The following is a 21,123-nucleotide window of genomic DNA, read 5'->3' as shown; positions in this document are numbered from 1 at the left end:
CATCCCTCCCCCTGCCTCTATGGCAGACAACTTTCCCCATACTCTCTCTCCACTTTGGGGCAGTATGATTTGCAATTCAGATACTGAGAGGCCATCACATTTGGTCCTTTGTCTACTTTCAGCACACATCTCCCATCCCAGACCGTCCATCCAACCATCATTGACTTAGTGATCCCTTCTCTACTCCAGCTGCCTTCTCCCCCAGCTCATGAGGCAGGCTTCCAACTATGGGGCAATCTTCCTGGCCCTGTGTCTACTGCCCTCGCAGACTTCTCTCTTGAGGCCACTACCTCTCTTCACCCTCTTGACCACTTTACAGAAGTCACCCGAAACACTGGAGGTCACTTGTATGTACAATCTATTGCTCATGTTAATGCTAAACAATGCATAAATACAAGCAATCTTTAGGTACTCATCAGATTTACAATACAATTACACTAAAAAAGATGTTATTTGATGGGGCTGGAGCAATAGCACAGCAGGTAGGACATTTGCCTTGCACGTGGCCAACACGAGTTCGAATCCCAGCATCCCATATGGTCCCCTGAGCACTGCCAGGAATAATTCCTGAATGCAGAGTCAGGAGTAACCCCTGTGCATTGTTACCCAAAAAGCAAAAAACAAAAACAGATGTTATTTGAGAACTACTATGTATTCATTCTCATCACTTAAATCTCTTAATTTTTCTATTTATTTCCACTATGGACTTAAAGTTTTTTATTTTACTCAGTGATTTATGCTCTCTGTATTTTTGAATCATTATTGCTCTCTATTCTCATAGACAAAATTTTTCTTGGTTAAATAGGAGCATCTGCAAGCTTTATTTTTTGACATGTTCCCATGCCTTATTTTCTGACAGCAAGTCTGGCTCATATCATTGTTCCTTTCCCCCATTCTAAAATATACTATTTCTTCAAAGAACATTTCTTTTAGTGGAGACTAAAGTTAAGAAAACCAAGATCTGGTTGTAGAGAACTGATAGGTACTGAATTACTCCTAGAACCTCTCAAAGGATAGTAATTGAACACACACACACAGTGTAACATGAATTCAATGTATTTATGTCTGAGTTTATGAATATATACAGATATTTAAGGTTGTTACTTTATACTCATCTATAGTTTCAACCCAATGTTCTATCATTAATTCTAGTTCTGCACTTCCTAATTTCCTTCTCCAACAGTGAGAAATTTGGTTCCTATTATCCTGGACATGCTTAATTGTCTTTCCTTTGGTGGGGCGGTGGGTGGAGGGGGGATATATAGTGATGTTTAGGGGGCGACTCCCGTATGGTTCTTGGGGTCATCGCAGGCAGTCCTCAGGGAAACGGGCAGTGCTGGGGAGCAAACCTGGGCCTCCGGCATGCAAAGCATGTGCGTTGGCTTTTTGAAGGCTGTCTCGGACCCTTTTCCCCTTCTTTTGTGTATAAGTAGTATTATATCACCTCCAACCTCTCACTCCCGGGATATGTGAAGTCGATCAGTTTGGGCTGTCATATACTATGCTGGCTGTTATGTCCCTTCCAGGGAGGGAAGAACAGAAAGGGGAAAAGCAAAATTATGATCTGAGCCTTTCCTCTAAGATTGGGGACAAGACAAGGATGCCCACTCTCACCACTGTTGTTCAATATAGTACTGGAAGTACTTGCAATAGCTGTTAGGCAAGAAAAAGATATTAAGGGCATCCAGGTAGGAAAAGAAGAAATCAAACTCTCACTATTCACAGTAGATACGATACTATATTTAGAGAAACCTAAAACCTTTACTAAGAAACTCTTAGAAACAATAGACTTGTACAGTAAAGTCGCAGACTGTAAAATCAATACCCAAAAATCCATGGCCTTCCTATTTGCAAGCAATGGGACAGAGGAAAGGGACATGAAAAGATTATGATCTGAAGTTCTCAATGGGTTAACAAAGGAGCCATTTATTTCTAACTCGAGATGATCAAAACGGTTGCTTTCTCTATACACACGGTCATAAACAGTAATGAACGCAAGGGCAGACACTGGGTTCTGGTCATCGCGCTCCATCTTTGACTGGCTTCTCCTGAATTTCTAGGAGGCAAAATATTCTCAGTTATGTTGCCTTATCTCTTTTAGCCACCTTTGGACTTGTCAAGGTACCCACTATTTACAGTGTGTTATCTTTGCAGGTGACTCAAGAAGTATTTGTTGAAGGCACGAGCAGATTAGGACTTGGAGGATAGACAATCAGTGTTCTGATTATGTGTAAAATCAGTACATCTTAAAACTCATTCTTCCCTCATGAAATTACACGTACCCATAAATTATTTACCAAAAAAATGTTTATTTATTAGTAAGCAATTTATTTCCTTGGGAAATTATTAACCTATCAACTGTGAAAGTAATCTGAGATGAAAGACAAGAAGTGTAAAATTACACTGATACACAAAAAGCGTAAAATTACATTGGTACAGTTGTTACACACCGCCAGCTCAGTACAGTGATCAGTGGTTGGTACCTGTTAAAGACAAGCGCCTCATGTCTGCTGAGTAAATCTTCTACTGCCATCATCTGGACAACCGCAAACATATCTTTCCTGATCCAGAGACGTGGGCATAGTCTGCGGAGTTCCCTAACATACTTTCAGAACGTCCGTGAAGTCAAACCATATAATTATACCAAGATGTTATTTTCCCTTTGCACCAATGGTGTAAAGGGGATGATCAATAAAATGCTAGTTTTTTTTTCCCGCACAAGTTAAGACTATGGCAGTAAATGAAATAGTAACCAGTTTTTCTTTACCACCATGTTCAAAATGCCCGCTTCTCAATACTCAATGCCAGTACTTATTCTTGAGAAAATATTGTTTCTTTTCTTCTTAGTACTTGGAAACTCCTTAAGATGGTTATCAATCTCAACTCCTGTGTACGTATATTTTAATTTTTAAAAATTTTATTTATTTATTTATTGAATCTCTGTGAGCTACAGTTACAAAGCTTTCATGTTTGAGTTTTAGTCATACAATGATTGAACACCCATCCCTCCACCAGTGCACATTTTTCACCACCAATGGCTCCAGTATTCCTCCACCACCCCACCCCGCCCCCTTGCGTCTATGGCAGACAGTTTTCCTCTTTCGCTCTACTGTGGGGCATTATGGTTTGCAATACAGAAGTGAGAGGCCATCATATTTGGTCCTTTATCTACTTTCAGCACACATCTCCCATCCTGAGTAATCCCTCCAACCATCATTGACTAAGTGATCCCTTCTCTATCCCAGCTCTTGAGACAGGCTTCCAAACGTGGTGCAATCTTCCTAGCCCTGTCTCTACTGTCCTTGGGTAATCTCATATAATGATATTTTATAATCCACAAATGAGTGTAGTCATTCTATGTCTGTCCCTCTCTTTTTGACTCATTTCACTTAGCACGATACTCTCCATGTACGTATATTTTAATATTCAGTGTAACAAATGCAAAGTGCACCTGAAGAACTGTGGCATATTGAAATCTGGTGGTGTTCTTTTAGTGAAGATGCTTAGTTAATAGTTTCAATTCAGATTAAATTATTTACTTAAAAGAAATGGAACACCATTTTATTTTTTATTTTATTTTATTATTTTTTTATTAGTTTATTTTTAATTAGAGAGTCAACGTGAGGGTACAGTTACAGATCCATACATCTTTGTGCTCATGCTTCCCCCATACAAAGTTCGATAACCCATCCCTTCACCAGTGCCCATTCTCCACCACCCATAAACCCAACATCCCTCCCCCCCTCCCCAGTCCCGTCTCCCCCCACCCCACCCTGCCACTATGGCAGGGAATTCCCTTTTGTTCTCTCTCTCTGATTAGGTGTTGTGGTTTGCAATAAAGGTGTTGAGTGGCCATTGTGTTCAGTCTCTAGTCTGTATTCCGCCCGCCTCACCCTTCCCCCACATGACCTCCAACCACATTTTACTTGGTGGTCCCTTCCCTGAGTTACCCAGAATGAGAGACCAGCCTCCAAGCCATGGAAACAATCTCCTGGTACTTATTTCTGCTAATCTTGGGCGTTAATCTTATAGTCTATTATTCTATATTCCACAGATGAGTGCAATCTTTCTATGTCTGTCTCTCTCTTTCTGACTCATTTCACTTAGCATGATACTTTCCATGTTGATCCACTTATATGCAAACGTCATGACCTCATTTTTTCTAACCGCTGCATAGTATTCCATTGTATAGATGTACCAGAGTTTCTTCAACCAGTCATATGTTCTAGGGCACTCGGGTTTTTTCCAGATTCTGGCTATTGTAAACAGTGCTGCGGTGAACATATAAGTGCATATGTCACTTCGACTATACTTTTTGGCTTTTCTGGGATATATTCCCAGCAGTGGTATTGCTGGGTCAAATGGGAGCTCAACCTCTAGTTTTTTGAGAATCGTCCATACTGTTTTCCAAAAGGGCTGAACTAGCCGGCATTCCCACCAGCAGTGTAGAAGGGTCCCTTTCTCCCCACATCCTCTTCAACAGCGGTTGCTTTTGTTCTTTTGGATGTGTGCTAGTCTCTGTGGTGGAACACCATTTTAAAACCACAGAAAGAACTGAAAGGCTCTAGATATTCAGACAGGTAAATATTCTTTTGTCTATTCTTGGAAAGAAAATGAGTTTGTCACTTTATGAAAAACAAAATGATTTATTGGCAATAAACAAATTAGAACCTTTGAGAGAAAATTAGGATTTTGCAGAACATTTGCCCTCATAAGCCTGCCAGCTCCTTTATGCCTGAAGGAATTTCTGATTAGAGGAGTGATAATTTTATTTATTTACATTTGTTTTGGGACCACATATGGCAGTGTCGGGGGGATTCTGGACTACCCCAGCATTGTTAGGTCCAAACCTAACAATGCTGGGACCACTAGGGTTTTGGGGGCCACTAGGCTATACCCAGCAGTGCTCTGGAGACGGGGCCAGACAGAGCTGGGAATTAAACTCAGGCCCTTGCAAAATGCTAGGCAAATACTCTATTGCTGTGAGCCCTATTCTTGCCCAATAATTTTAAGTAACGTTATTCTTGAATACAGTATAATAAATTGTGTCAATATTTTGAAGATATGTTATCGATATTTCCCAATTTACCAGTGTTGGATGTTACCAAATCAAGCATAAATTAAATATCTATTTGTATAGAGCTCATAGATTTTGATGAAACAGTATGAGAAGTTTATTCACGTGGTTTATGAATATGAGACTTTGAAGAAACTGCTACTTGGAAGGTTTAGCTGTAATACTGAAAAATGGCCACGATGACGTGAAAAGGCTTTGATTTTGGCTCTTCCTCTGATACTTCTCTGAGTGGATTTCCTCCAAGGAGTGGAACTCAAACAGCCTAGCACATCAGAGCAAATACAGACACAGACAAAAGGGTCTGGCTGTCTTATTTAGATAGACACTAAAGGAATTTGCAATAAAGCAGAAATGTCACCTTAATATAACCCAAACTAAAAAAAGCTCTTTGGGATCTTTGATCACTTCTAAGAGTGTGGAAGTTTCTGTAAGCAAAAAGATCAAGAACCTGCCTCCAAGCCTGGCCATGATTAATGTTCCATCCACTACTCTTCTCTGCTCTCTTATTTCCTACTAGAGTCGAGATTGGCTTTAGTGAACAGATTAGCATATGCTGTAATAAAGCCATTTATATACATACATGTGTATATGTGTATATATCACCCACACATAAAATAGTGAAGATTGTAGTTACATGGACTTACATTATTTGACATGAAAGTCATCATTATATTTTAGATCCTTAGAGATTTACTCTCTACTTTCAAATTTCCAAGCCAACATCAAGCAATTTACTTTAAATCTGATTTAGAGGTGAAGGAAGAGCATGCTTTTCCTTTAGGACTGAGATCACTCATTAATTCCAAAATACTTATTGTTGTCACTTAAGGCCCTGGTCTCTCAGTGGCCTGGGTTCTGCTGATAAAAATTTCCCACCTGCAGTTTGCTCTAGAAAATTTCCATGCCACTTGTTTTATCCTTTTACTTTTAAGATCATTTTCCTTTGAAAAAGAATTTATGACCTGGATGAGAGCAGTGACCAAGAGGGCAGAAATAAAAGAAATAAAGAATGATAGCCATAAAGATGCCTCTAGCCCCTGAGCCAGGCTGTCTCATCCTGGGCAACTCGGAGTGGGGCGGGTGAGTTCCCTCCCCTCCCCAGTGGAGTCCCAGCAGCCAAAAACCTCCAGAGCTCAATTGCCACCATGCTCAAAGCTGATCTCTATAGGCTTGGACGAGCCTCACCCAAGCCCAGGTATGTGGGACTTGTGACTGAAAGCCCCAGGCTCAACAGAGTAGGGAACGGGTGACCTCCTGCCCCCACCTACTTGTGCTTCTGAGAGCTTAGCAGTCATGCCCACAAACTACCTCTGATGCATAAAATCTCATTAGCGCCAGAGACTCAGCAGTAAATCTCTCAGAAGAGAACACAGAAAGATATGCCATAGAGATGTCTCCAGACCCTGTACCTGGCTCTCTCATCTGCAGCAACTAGGCGGGGGTGGGGGGGTGGGGGAGAGGGGGGCAGGCAGGTGAGTTCCCCTCCTCACCTCAACGAAGCCCCAACAGCTGAAAACCTCCAGACTCTAGTTCTGCTTTGGAGGCAGGGTTCGGGGTTTGGGATGGAAACATTCAAAATATGGTGGTGGGAAGGTGTCATGGTGGTGAGATCCATGTTCAAATATTAAATATAATCAATGATTGTGATTGAACGATTTGAGGCTCTTTCTGTTCCTGGAGCAAGCAGATATCATTGGGCTGCACTAGCACGTGACAGGGACAAATGGAGAAATTACTGGCGCCCGCTCGAGCAAATCGAAGATCAACAAGTGATACAAGTGAAATGGTTGTGAACAACTTTATAAAAATAAAAATGAAATAAAATAGAGAAAAGAACTTATGGCCCTTCCCTTCCACTTATTCCTAGTATGCCCCAGAACCACGCACACCAGGTTTTGGTGCTCACACACTCAGCTGCAGAGCTTACACTTGTGTTCACCAAAACTCACACATGTATTTGGGGCATCAGAGATCTTAAATGACGATGCTACCAGGATAGAGCCCAGTGCTTGTGGGGCAGTTGTGGGCCTAGAACTCCCAACCTCATGCTTGCAAGGCAGGTACATGGCGCTATCCCTAAGGCTTTCATGCCTCATGTTTTAAACACTCCATTTGAAGAATTATTTATTGCACTCTTAATTTTCCTCGTTGCATATTCCTGAACAATTCTGACCGTTTCCCAGATTCCGTGCCATTACTTTTACCAGTCTGATACTTTATATTTGTTGATCTTCATCTTGTCCTCACCCATTCTCATCTACCTTAGGGAATTATCTCTGAGGGGGTCCCACCTTGCACGGAAAAGAGCAATAATCTATCTTGGAGATTGGTTCCAAGTCAGCTTTGTTGCTAGTTGGTAGCAAGAGAAGGAAATGAATTGTTATGCTTTGCACAGATAAGTTGCAGCTCTTTTGGACATTTTTGAAAGTGATAAAATTTGGTAAAATCCTTCAAGTCGAGCATTACTTTCTAAGCTCTGCAAAGTTCAAATTTCCCAATTTATCAGTAGAATAAATTACTTTCTTTATAAATTACTATAAATTACTTTACAGCAAGTGCAGACTTGCTGTGAAAGACTCACATAATTCTGTTATGGAAGTTCTAACATGAAAAATAAGTAAGTCAATTTACTAATTTAAAAAGAGAATATGAGTTTTACATTAGCTGAAATATTCAAATTAGGACGACTCTTCACTCAGGGAGTATTTGCTGAGGTCCATAAGGAAAACCACCATACCACGAAACCAAGTCAGAATTAGATTTTCTTGCTGAGCATGGATCTTAGAAAATACAGATCAACAGAAGTGAATGTTTTAGGGCATTAGATAGCTGCATAGTCCCAAACACTCAATTTTACAGCGAGAACATAGTCATCAATTTTTGTTGGTTAAGCGCCCAGGAGTATCTCTAAAATATAAAAACTTTTCCAAGAAGGATTAAATGGTCTGTTGGTTAAAGTTTTCTTCATATTGGATAGTGTTTGAATAAACCCTATTAACCTAATTTGTACTTCTGTGGCATTTGACTTTCTATTCTTCTGTAATGCATCAACCTTTTCTATTATTGACACATCCTTTCTCTGAATACATTCCTGGATGGTGTGAGGGGGGGAGAGCGAGGACAGATGAGAAGGGATCTAGGGACAGTAGGGACAGAATACTGGCACAGTGTATACCTAAACCATGGATACGAACATATTGCAAGCCATGTTATGAACTCAATAAAAAAACGTACAAAACAATAGCAATTAGTATTTGTATAAAGGTCTAAATAATCTTAGGAACAAATCATAATGACTTAACAAATTTTAAATGTGAAGGTCTACTCTTCCCTTACAGAGGTTTTCCCATTCTCCTTTATTTATACTCAGTAGATCACAAAACCAAAGCACTTAGTGCTATTAAGATCAAAACAAACAAGCAAACAAACAAACAAACAAAAAGCAAAGAAAATGAGACCGTATACCTAAAAAAATTCAATATAGTCAATTGCTCCATTTCATGCTATCTTATTTTCACAGGCATTTTGTTCTAGAGAAACAACTTTCCAGTGGAGTGTTTTCTCGGCCAGTTGAGATGAGAAGCAACAGGATAAAATCCGGAACAGATGGGGTGCTCTGGCTGTGATAAATGTGTCAGACTCATCATCATTTCCTGACTCAGTCAAGGTTTTACAGATAGAAAGATTTGGAAGGTGATTTTAATGGCTGTTAGATAATAAAAAAAAAATCTCGGGATCCATAAAACACCTGAAGGATGGTCCGCCTATCGTTTATCGGACAGTCCACTTTCGCCTGGTCACGGCCACTGCGCTGTGTTTGATTACTCCATCTGTCACTCAGATATCCTGAGAGCAAACAGAGAACCAGCAATGCCTAAACCCATTTCTGTTTGTGCCTTCTATTTGCTGTGTAGTTGATAGAGTTTCTGTGTTTTTCCGTTTGGAAATTGGAGTCTGGGTAAACACAGTTTGAAGCGCTCCGTCCTGTCACAGTGAAAGGTTCTGAGGTGCTTGAGCGCCTGGGAAGCTCAATCTGCCCTCTCAGCACAGGACTTTGAAATGTGAGACTCAATGATTCCTTTATTTGCATCAAGAGAAAGCTCAGGCAAATATGGCTTTATGAAGGAAGAGAGGATGCAGAGGGTTATACTGTTTCCTTTGTTATAAGGATAGAATTCATGACTGTTCAAGCCAAACCACCTTTTCATAGATAATGAAAATGTATGACCATTAAAGAGAGTAAGATTTAAAAGGGTTTATAGTTTATAATTTATATATAGGTGTATATATGTATATATATATACATATATATATAAAAGGTATAGCACTATAGCACTGTCATCCTGTTGTCATCGATTTGCTCGAACAGGCACCAGTACCATCTCCATTGTGAGACTTGTTGTTCCTGTTTTTGGCATATCGAATATGCCATGGGTATCTTCCCAGGCTCTGCCGTGCAGGCAGGATACTCTCGGTAGCTTGCTGGGCTCTCTGAGAGGGATGGAGGAATTGAACCCGGATCGGCTGCGTGCAAGGCAAATGCCCTACCCGCTGTGCTATGGTTCCCCAGTATAAAAGGTATAAAATTTATATTTAAAAAATTTAAATAGAAACAAGGATCCACTCATTGCCAATGTTCAACAATAAATTAGCTCTTAACTCATTAATCTTTACTAAAATATGGCTTCCACCTGGGGGCCAGGGGCTTGGTGGGGAGTTTGGGGATGGAGGGGTGTGAGGGGTGGGGGCTTCTAAGTGCCCCTCTCAGACTCCTGCAAGTAAAGCTTCCAGACCCAGAGACTCGAGCTGCAGGCCACAGGGGCCAGACACGAGACCTTTCCGAAGGCCCACCAAAGGCTCATGACACTGGCTAGGGTGAAACTTTGGGTGTTCCTCACCACTGTGGCAGTGAGTTATGAGCCTGGTACAGTGCCGTGGAACCCCTGAGTCTACCCGGAACCTCCACCTCAGTCCCACAAGGAAATTGGCCAGACACAAGGGACAAGGCAAGGAGATAGAAACCAAATTTGTTTTTTTTTCTAACAAAATTAAGGGTTGGGTGGGGGTGGAGGTGGGGGAGACAGCCGACAGGGGTCTCAGACTTGATAAATTTTGACTTGACTTAGTAAAACATGGTCACAGACGACTATTCTTAATAAATTCATGTAGACAAGCTTGCAATGAATATTCTGCAATTAGTCATAAACTGAGCTGAAAATTAGGTTCCTCCTCACTCTCCTTTATTCCCCTTTAGTTTCTGCTAAGTGAGACACAGTATGTTCCTAGTTAGCAATTTAATGATTTACGAAACATGAATATGTGTCCACATAGACCCAAATGCTCCCGCCCACACTGTGTTTGGGTGTGTTACAATCTCTTTATCTTCATTCAGATGTATATCTCGAGTTTCATCTCGAGCTATTTACTTCTGCTTTATTCTCTCTACTTCTTCTTTGGGGGATTATTTTCTTGTCATGTGACTTTTCAATTGACACTTCAGTCGCTGCATAATGATACCTCAAGTCTCAACTTCCCCCCTGAACATCGAACTCATCCATCCCACGACCTCCCAATGACGATGTCAAACAGCACCCCCCCCCTTCCATTCTATCCATCGCTCCCTTGTTCTCTCCTGCGTCACTGCCCCGGTCCCCACCCAGGAATATCCCTGGCATCACCAATCACTTAAATCTCCATCACCTCGTCTACGTTTCTTTCTCTCTAACCACATCGCCCTGTCCACAGGGCCAGTGGTTTCTGCTCAAGCTCCGATTCCCAGCTGGGTTTCCTGTTCTACTCGGAGCATCTATAGTCTTTTCCATACAGCAGCTATCTTGAATATATTTTTCTAAAGTAGGATAGAGTTTCCCCTGAGCAAATGCAAGCGTGAGTTCAATTCCTGGCACCAGCCTCATATTCCAAAGCATATTTCTAGTCGCGGCACTGCTGTTTGCTATCCCTGATGCCACAAGGCAATGTGTGTTTCCCCAGCAGGGTGAAACCAAAACAAAAACACTGTTGTGTCACTGTCTGCCAGATTCCCAGTAAACACTGCCACCAGAAATGCACGCCCCACTAGGAGGACGGGTCAATGGTTGGAACTTACTACACCTGTGAGGGGCGCTGAGGGTCGGTAAGATAGAGAAGAGACCAGTACGACAATAATAGCTGGGAATGATATGATCACTCTGGACAAGATTGGAGGGTTAAAAGTAGGTAAAGGGATATTCTTGATAACTTTTTGGTATCAATGTTGCAAACCACAATGCCCAAAGGGGGGAGAGAGGGAGGAGAGAGAGAGAGAGAGAGAGAGAGACAGAGAGAGAGGGAGAGAGAGAAGTGCCTGCCATAGAGTCAGGCAGGGGATGGGGGTGGGGATGATGGGAAGGAACTTGGGGACACTGGCGCTGGGAAATGTACACTGGTGGAGGGATGGGTGTTGGAACATGGTATGACTGACTGAAACCTAATCGAGAGCAGCTTTGTAAGGGTCTATCACAGTGATTCAGTAAAACGGTAAAGCAATGAAAAGATGGTGCACACCCAGAGTCAGGCGGCGCGAGCCGGCGCAGGACTGCACGCTCCACATGGAGCCCCATCTCCGAACACACGGGGGAAGGAACGGGAATTCACAACATTGGATCCGACTCTTTCACGCCACTGCGCCCCATGGTCCAGAAGCTTCCTTGTAGACGGACCATTTAAAAGTCCCTTTGAAGAGAGACCATCACAGTTATGTATATCAGCTCTTTCGCCTCCTTTATGTGGCTTTTGGGCGTCCCCCAGTGGTGCATAAGGCTGAATCCTGGTTTTGTGCTCAGGGCTCACTCTTACTCATGCTTGCTCTGTGCAGATGGTGGTGCTCAGGGGACCAGGTGCCATGTCAGGAATCGGCCCTGGGTCGGTCACCCCAAAGTTCTACTCACTGCACTCCCTCTCCAGTCCCTTGTCTTACTTTGACCCCGGTCTAAACTACAACTCTACCCACAGCCCTCCCGCTCCCACACTCTCCCTTCCCTCCAGCAGGATTTTAGCCTTCACACCTGAGATTCTCCTTTGTGTGTGTGTGTGTGTGTGTGTGTGTGTGTGTGTTTGTGTGTGTGTGTTCTCCCCAGGGGCCTTCCAGGAGATGGTTCCTCATTCGTCCAACATCACCCTTCAAAAGTCTCCTTGACTACGATCTCTAAAATAAGACATTCACTCATTATTTTGTTTTCTTATTATTTCATACGAGTTATTTCTAATGCTATCTCCATTAGAATGTAACCTTAATAATAGGATTTTAGGCGCATATGAGTCTAAAGCCCATGTGCTGCTTGTCCCCACGTGGCTGAGCACATGTGTCGCCGGAGCACATGTGTCACCTGCATCTCCCCTCCTGAGATGTGTACTTTCATGCTTTCATACTTTTGTGTCTAAAGCTCGGTTATGTGTAGGGGCTTCCTCTACCCTTGGAGAAGCCCGTGTTCTCTCTTGAAAGTGTTACTCTTAGTACTCTCTCTCTTTCTTATCCTTTCCTACTATCCTCAAAAGCCCCTAAATAAAATCTGTTTACTTAAAAAAAAAAAAAAAGGATTTTATTGTAGGTAGTTTGGGGAGTGCTGATCCCTTCCCGATTAGCCTCCAGGGCCCCAGAGCCAGAGTCTCCAAAAACACCAGTTCCCATCACCTTGGGAGACCCATCCTGAGCAACTTAGTCTCTTCATTTATTTATTTATTTATTTATTTATTTATTTATTTATTTATTTATTTATTTATTTATTTTTGGGTCACACCCAGCGTTGCTCAGGGGTTCTCCTGGCTGTGCACTCGGGAATTACTCCTGGCAGTGCGTGCGAGGGGACCATATGGGATGCTGGGGAACAAAGTGGGTCATCTGTGTGCAAGGCAAACGCCCTCCCCGATGTTCTATCACTTCGGCCCCTTAGTCTCTTTGAAAGGGCTAATCCCTACTCAGTTTTGGATGCAGAAGGCCCCGGTTCAATTCCCAGCACCACCCAGTTCCCAGCACTGTCAAGAATTAGCCACAGTGTGACCCCAGGCCCCTCCCCCGCCCCAGCACGCCTCCCCTGAAAAGTGCAAAGGCATCCTTAGGCAAACACATGCTTGAGATGGCATCTGGTTCGGCTCGAGCAGTTTCAGGATTCTGGAGAGATCGGTGACTGCTTTCTCATTTTGAAAAGAGTGGTGCTTTGCTATATCCTCTTTGAAAGACATAAAACTTTCTGAGAAACATTAGGGCTTTCCGGCCCCACCCTTCTCCAGCTCAACATCGGGTGTGAGCGTTTCTTTCTGCGGGTTGAAGCGGGAAGTTCTCCAGATTGAAACCAGGGGCGGAGCAAAGGGCAGCGCCGTGAGCAGCGCTGACCGACACTTCATTGGGTGCCCTTGTTCTGGTTCAGAAAGGACAGTATAGATGAGACAAGGAGCCCACAAGAGGGTCTGGCGGGATGAAATGATGTTACTGCTTGATTGAACACAGTCTCTCAACAGACACCTGTAAGGACCACTTAGAATTTCCCAGACTCCTTTAGAATTTGGTCACTAGATGTCACTGCTGATGTTTGCTACTTTCCACGGGAAGGAATAAAATATTGTTCTACAGGGGAAAAAGAGGAGGGGGAGTAAATCCCTGGGTGTGCAGGTGTGGGGATAAATGGGATTGCTTTCTTTTTTTTTTTTTTTTTTTTTTTTTTGCTTTTTGGGTCACACCCGGCGATGCACAGGGGTCACTCCTGGCTCATGCACTCAGGAATCACCCCTGGCGGTGCTCAGGGGACCATATGGGATGCTGGGATTCGAACCCGGGTCGGTCGCGTGCAAGGCAAACGCCCTACCCGCTGTGCTATCACTCCAGCCCCTGGGATTGCTTTCTTAAGGGCAGAAGTCTAGAAGCATTCTTTTAACTACATTAAAAGAGAGTTCATCTTGCAAAAATTGTAAGGTTTTCATCAACATATCTAGACAGTTAGTCATTATAAATTGCTAATTATTCACTTGAAGTTGATACAAAACCACAAAGCCATGCTACATTGAAGATGCGGCCTCTCCAGAGGTCCGGCTGTAACAACAGATTCAGCCTCAGAAATTAGAGACAGGGATGAGGAGAGGGAATGTTAGTGCCCAGATGGGTGATGGGGAAGAAAGAAAGTAAGAGAAACAGCATCGCATAGACCGAGGGTAGGGCATTTACCTTGCATGTGGCCGACCCACGTTTGATTCCTCTGTCCCTCTCAGAGAGCCCGGCAAGCTACCGAGAGTATCTTGCCTGCACGGCAGAGCCTGGCAAGCTACCCGTGGCATATTCAGTATGCCAAAAACAGTAACAACAAGTCTCACAATGGAGACGTTACTGATGCCCACTTGAGCAAATCGATGAACAACGGGACTACAGTGCTACAGTGCTACAATTTAAATTTCTAAAAATTGAATCGGTTGCGTAGTGGAGAGATACTCCACTACCCCCCACCCCACCACCACTACCCAACCATTGGCATGCTCCAGGATGCTTTCCACACACTTGGACAGAGCCTCATGCATGAGTGAACATATTCACAGCCACGTGACACATCATCATAAAGGGAAATATATATATGACTCTCAGAGAGCCTGGCAAGCTACAGAGAGTATCCTGCCCTCACGGCAGAGCCTGGAAAGCTACCAGTGGCGTATTCAATATGACAAATACAGTAACAATAACAGGTCTCATTCTCCTGACCATGAAAAGAGCCTCCAATCATTGGGAAAGATGAGTAAGGAGAGGCTGCTAAAATCTCAGGGCTGGGACAAATGGAGACGTTACTGGTGCCTGCTCTAGTAAATTGATGAACAACAGGATGACAGTGATACAGTGAAAAATTGAGTTGCAGTGATACAGTGATAAGCACATTTACAAAGTTACTCATGTTTGTATTTAGTCATATAATGCTCCAACACCCATCCATTCACCGTGTAGATTTCCCACTGCCAGTGGTCCCAGTTTCCCTCCCCCCTCCAGTCCCTGATCCCTTGCCTCCCCTCTCCCCTCCTGCCACTATGTCAGACACTTTTCTTCTCTCTCTCTCTCCCCCCCAACACACACACCTTTTGGGCCTTATGGTTTGCAGTACAGATAATGAAAGGTTATCAGGTATAGCCCTTTACCTACTTTCAGCACTCAGTTACTGTCCAAAATGATCATATTCATTCAACTATTATTGTCATGTTGGTCCCTTCTCTATCTTAACTGCCCTTTCCAACCCCTCCCCAACTCTTGTGGCAAACTTCCAGCCATTGGCCAGTCCTCCTCAGTCCCCCTTGCCCCTGTATTTATACGCTAGGTAACATTATATAAATATGGACCAGTCTAAATCACAGTCCTTCCTAATGTGGATGATACAATTCCCTGAGGGGTGGGTGGGGGGATGTAGGGGACTGGGGTGGGGGAACGATGCTAGAATAAGGGGCAGGGAGAGAGCAGCCTCGGATGCAACTCTGGATTGCTTTCTGTTTATTCCCTTAAAGAAAGTAGATTTCTGTGGGAGGGGGAGGGCTAAGTGATTTCTTTTTTAAGGACACAGTCAGTCAATTCAGTTGGGCTCCCCTGACTTAAGAAAAAGTGGTTTTATCTGAAATAATCTTTCTTTCTTGGGGTAGGGGTTGGTAGGTTTGGACCACACTTGGCTGTATTTGGGGCTCTGTGCTCAGAGGTCACTCCTAGAGAGCCTCTGGGGACCATATTTGGTGCCCCAGATTGAACTAGGGTCAGTACTTTTATTCTGGCTCTGAAATAATTTTTAAAAGAATAAAATAACCTTGCCCCATTTTCTGCCTATAAAATATTCCATTTGGGGAAAAATCTTTCAGAGCCTTTATCCTACGTAGATTAAATGTTCCTTTTAACAAGTTATTTAATAAAATCCAATTCGATATTAAAATTTAACTTAATGGAGCCTGGGATATGGCTCAAATCATAAGCTTTGACATGTGTTAGACCTGGAGGCACCACCAGGTGGAGCCCTGGTGCTCTGAGTACGTAAGGACCAAGCCCAGCACTGCCAGGTCCACCGTTGACTCAATATCCCTGGGTCTGGCCCTGGGTCCCGGGTACCAGCGAGTGTTAGATATCAAAACAATTAACTTGACTAGGCTGGATATTTGTTATTTAATAGCAATTGAATATTGGAGCTTTATCTGGAGTTTCTTCTCCAATTGTAGTAAATGAGAAAAATAATCGAAACTAAACCAATCCCGGTTTGGTTTATGCACAAGGAAGAGGCTTTAAATTTCTACACTGCTTTTAAAAATTGCAGGAGTGCCTTGAGAAAAAAATTACAAAGTTAAGTATTAAGGAAAAGGGGGTGTGGGGATGGAGGTCCCATGCTGCTGTGATTTTCTTGGGACCTTCCACCACCACCACCACCACCACCACCACCACCATCATCATCATCATCATCATCATCATCATCATCATCATCATCATCCTGTTGATTGGTTTCTTGAGCGGTCTCAGAAATGTCTCCATTGGTCCTAGCCCTGAGATTTTAGAAGCCTCTCTACTCGTCCTTCCCAACGGTGCTGTATCGGAGGCTCTTTCAGGGTCAGGGGAATGAGACCCATCATTGTTCTGGTTTTTGCCTATGAATACACCACAGGGAGCTTGTGAGGCTCTCCCATCAGGGCAGGAAACTCTCAGTAGCTTGCCAGATTCTCTGAGAGGGAGAACTAGGCTATAAGAGGTCGCACGGCACTGTGTAATCCCACCAACGGCCAACATCCAGAAATTATAAAACCAAGCTCCCAGGACCTGCCATAGCTTTGGAAAAATTTTAGCTGGGGAAGCACTGAATAAGTGTGGGCAGGAATTTCTTAACAGAAATGTTGGGAGATACAGGAAATAGCTACACCAGAAGTTTTTACCTTAGCTGTCACAATTTACCTCCATAATTTCACAAAGGAGCATGACAAAGTGTCAGTATTATTCAGGACAGTGCATTGTCTGTTGAAGCACTGTTCAGATTTATTTTGAAAAGCCGTAAGCTACAGACTTGTGAATGCTGCCATTTGGCAGATGGGAATGCTGAGGAAGGTCAGGGGAATTGCCTAAGGCTCAAGGGCTCCTCACCAACTTTGACCAGAGAAAGTCTCATCAAATAAAGGCAGTTGTTTCGAAAACCACCCTGTAAGTTAGACCCCTTGTGTTCTCACATCTTTCCATTTTTTTCTTAAGGAGATACATTTTATACAGTTGCATGGTAGATGTGTATATTTTGTGTGCTGTATTCTAACATTCTCTATCAACTTTCTTTGCAAACATTGTTTCATGGTGTTGTATCTGCCTGGCCACACTGTTTTTTTAAGTGACAACAGAAATGAGACAACAGAGGTTTGCCCCGTGGACTGCACAGCCTTTGCTTTGGTGGAAGAACAGAGAAGAATCCGGAGCCCAACCACGAAAGCACCCATCCCCCTCTCCCACACCCTTGCTACATTTACAGCACTGGCTCTTTAAAAGAAATGGCTTCAAATCACATTCACGTATTTATCTTGAGTCTGTCATGAAAGACAGGGCCCCTGTGGAAGTTTTAAATATCACCAAACTCTACAGAACTTTCTAACCATTTAGGTTAGCTCCACTTCTGATTAGGTTAGTTGCACTATATAGTATTGCTGTGAGCATTTTTGTACATACACTGTTTCTTTTCCTTTTAACTTTATTTTTTGGTTTGTATTATTTTTCAAACTTTAACTTACTAAGTTAATTAGGGCCAAAGGGCATTTACAAACATTTTTAAGCAACATTTCCAAAAGGCCTGTCGAAGGCAGTTTACAACGCCAAAGGCCATGGGGGCATATTCACTGCTTGCCCACAATCCCAAAGTAACCTTTGGGGAGAAAAATAACCACACAAAACACAAAACACACCAGCAAAGCCAAGCAAACCCAAGGCAGTACAAAAAAAATCTAGCAACGACAAGTTCAAATGAACTAAAATGAATTCAACTTCAAAGGTAGGTGTGGAATTGGAGGGCCAGTGTGGAATTGCCTTCCAATTGGAGGGCAAGTGTGTCTAAGCCAGGCTGTGGCATAGAATTTCATAACTGTGGTGGACGGCTGAAATATTGCTGAGCAAATGGATGTGACTCTGAGTGTCGTGAAGGTTGCAGAGAGTCAGGAGTCCTTTGCAAAGGTCTCAGGGAGCGTGATGTGATCTTCCCAAAAGCAGGGAACTGGACCTTCCAGGGAGGTATGCGCCTCCGAAGGTTAGATGGAGCAGGTGGTCACTGGTGCCTTTGGGGAGAGGCTAAAGCATTTCAGCCGTGCAGAGAGGCCCTGCCTTCTGGCAACCGGCTGCGCCTTTTCATGTCTCTGAGAGCTAAGAAGGAAGCCCCTCTTGCTATTCTCGCTTCCCCCCAAAATGCTGACGCTCAAGTCAAGCTCAAGGTCAAGCTTTGAAGGTCAAGAAAGCAGACACACACGCACACACACACACAGAAAGATCCTCACCTCACCCTCCTCCCAGAGACCCAGATAGTTGAGCACAGCCCAGATCCCGGAGGAGAGAGTGAGCCCAGGAGAGACGGCCCTAGCCGAGCACTGTGCAGTCAGAGTTCCCAGAGCACCCAGTTGGCCACGGAGAAGACAGACAACAACACAATTGTGTTCCTGGGTGGGTGTCAGGGCGCCCAGCTCTGGTCTGGATGAGGCTGGGCTCACCCCCGTCAGACTAGATGGCGAGATGGCCTGTGTTCCACTGCCCTTTGACTAGGAGGCCTTGGGTGCTGCCAACAAAATTGGCATCATCCAGTCCATTGCTTAACTCGAAATAATTTTTTTAAATTTTTTTGCCATGAGAGCAAAGCAACATATTAAAAATAAGGAGGGTGTGAGCGCCATCCCTGGTGCCAACTTCCTGTTGGTGATCGTGGGCCAGCACCCCTGCCTCTCTCCCTGAGGTTCTGGCACCTTGGCAGATATGAGCACTGCCACTAAAGTTGTGTGAGCATCTTGGCCAGGAGTGTGACCCTCTCGGGCACAGGTGAGACCGGCTTGGCCGGCCCTGGCCAGCACCACATGGGCCACCCTGGAGAATACTCAGACGGAGTCAAGCACCTCCACTGGGTGTGAGCACTGCAATCAAATGTGTGTGATCCCTGGTCATCACAAGGAAGGGGAGGGAGGCGAGGGGAGGGGAGGGGAGGGGAGGGGAGGAGAAGGGAAGAACGGGAGGAAAATCCTCTCTTGACAAGACAAGGAGGGGAGAAAGGAATGGTGTTGGAAGTATCAACTCCCACCTTTTGGGTCTTAGCAAAAGCAGTCTCTAGTATTACCAGGCTCCTGTCACTGTCATTGTCACTGTGACAGTTGCTCATCGATTTGCTCGAGCGGGCACCAGTGACGTCTCCACAGTATTAACAATCAGGCTCCTATCAAGCTTTATTATTTATTTCAATTTACTTTATTATCAATTTACTTTAGCAAATTGTATCCTGTAGTGGAGAATTAAAGAAATCAAACCAACAGGAATTACCCGACGCTCTTAAACCCCAGATTTGAGTTCATTTTCAACGTGCTTTAAGATAAGAAAGGGGAAGGCTGATTTCTATTTTAAGGCCAGTTTGCCTTCCCCAGGCAAGCGCATACACCCGCTAACTGGTAGTTCTGCCTGCAAGCTCAGCAGAAATGGGGAGGAACAATTGGACCCTTTCTTCCCCTCGACCTGACATCCTCTGAGAGCGGGTAGTGGCAGAGAGCTGAGGAATGTCACAGGCTGCTCCGTGGTGCTAATCTCTCTTCTCATCAAGCAGACATGCAGTTGCCGTGTCACACAGTTGCCCACGCGAGGGGCGGAGCAGTCAGAGAGAACATGTTCGTGTTGATTAAGTGCAAGTTTAGGAGATGCCTGGGGATTAACTCTCGACATTCACGCTTGCCTCTTCTCTCCAGCGTAGAAAAATTGTTTTTCAACCTGGTTGTCTGTAATTCCGGTAGGACTAGCGAGACCAGAGGAGACACTAATGGCTCACATTTGTGCTCAAGTTCTATGAATGAACGAGTCAATGGTGTGGACAAAATGAGGGTCGTTTTAGAACTTTTCCTCATATCCGCTGCCCTAGTTTTCCACCTCTCTTGTCTCCCACTTGCTTCACTGCCCAACTAAATTATCAGACTCGGCGCTGATGGTGTTTTCCCCCTGAAACACATTTGATGAGGGGGAGTTGCATGGCCCACTTAGGAGGGTCCAGAGAAGCTGGATTCCTGCCTCTAATTTCTGTCCTAGCCTCATTTCTCGTCACTCGTGGCCCACTCCTGGTCTTTGCGGGTAACCTCGCTGTCTGAGGATGCTCCGTTCTCCAATACCTGTGCTCCTGTGCATGCTATCTCCCTTTCCATGGAATTCCCTCTCTCTCTCTCTCTCTCTCTCTCTCTCTCTCTCTCTCTCTCTCTCTTCTAAGGCTGAACACGACTGAGACTGTCTCTGAGTCTTTCTTTGACTTTGTCTCTCTGCTGAGCAGAACGAAGAGTTTGTCCAACGTGGCTCTGGCGTATTGTGTTGACAGCTCTGCCCATTGCACCATTCAGTTCTTTGTACTTGCCTCTCCGGCTCCTGGAAGGTCGCTGTTTTCAAGGTCTATTAATGTCTATTTAACCCTCAAACATACTGTCAAGTAGTAGGGGCTATTTAATCTTTTAGATAGAGTTCACTAATTTATAGGTGGATTAGGTGGATTATTATCTCTATTCCATCAAATAGTTATAAATGTTCCTGATTGATATATTCAGCCATCTTTTACTGAATCCTGATGGTGTGTGCCAGGTATTATGACAATTGCTAGTTTCAAAAATGAGTACGCTATTATTCTTGACCAGAAACGACTCACAGTGTTGTGAAGGAAATGTACACACATGCATGAATTATATTTATTAGTGAAAAAAATCTTGACTTTGGATGCATTTCTCTTTGAAATTAGAGTGAATAATGGCATTTAAAAAGAATGAAAAATATAAATTGCATCTGATTTATTATCAGATAAAAATACATTTAAAATAAAAATATATGTAAAATA

Source organism: Sorex araneus, chromosome 2 (assembly GCF_027595985.1).
Source record: "Sorex araneus isolate mSorAra2 chromosome 2, mSorAra2.pri, whole genome shotgun sequence".
Classification (NCBI taxonomy): Eukaryota; Metazoa; Chordata; class Mammalia; order Eulipotyphla; family Soricidae; genus Sorex; species Sorex araneus.
This window is presented reverse-complemented; position numbering follows the sequence as displayed.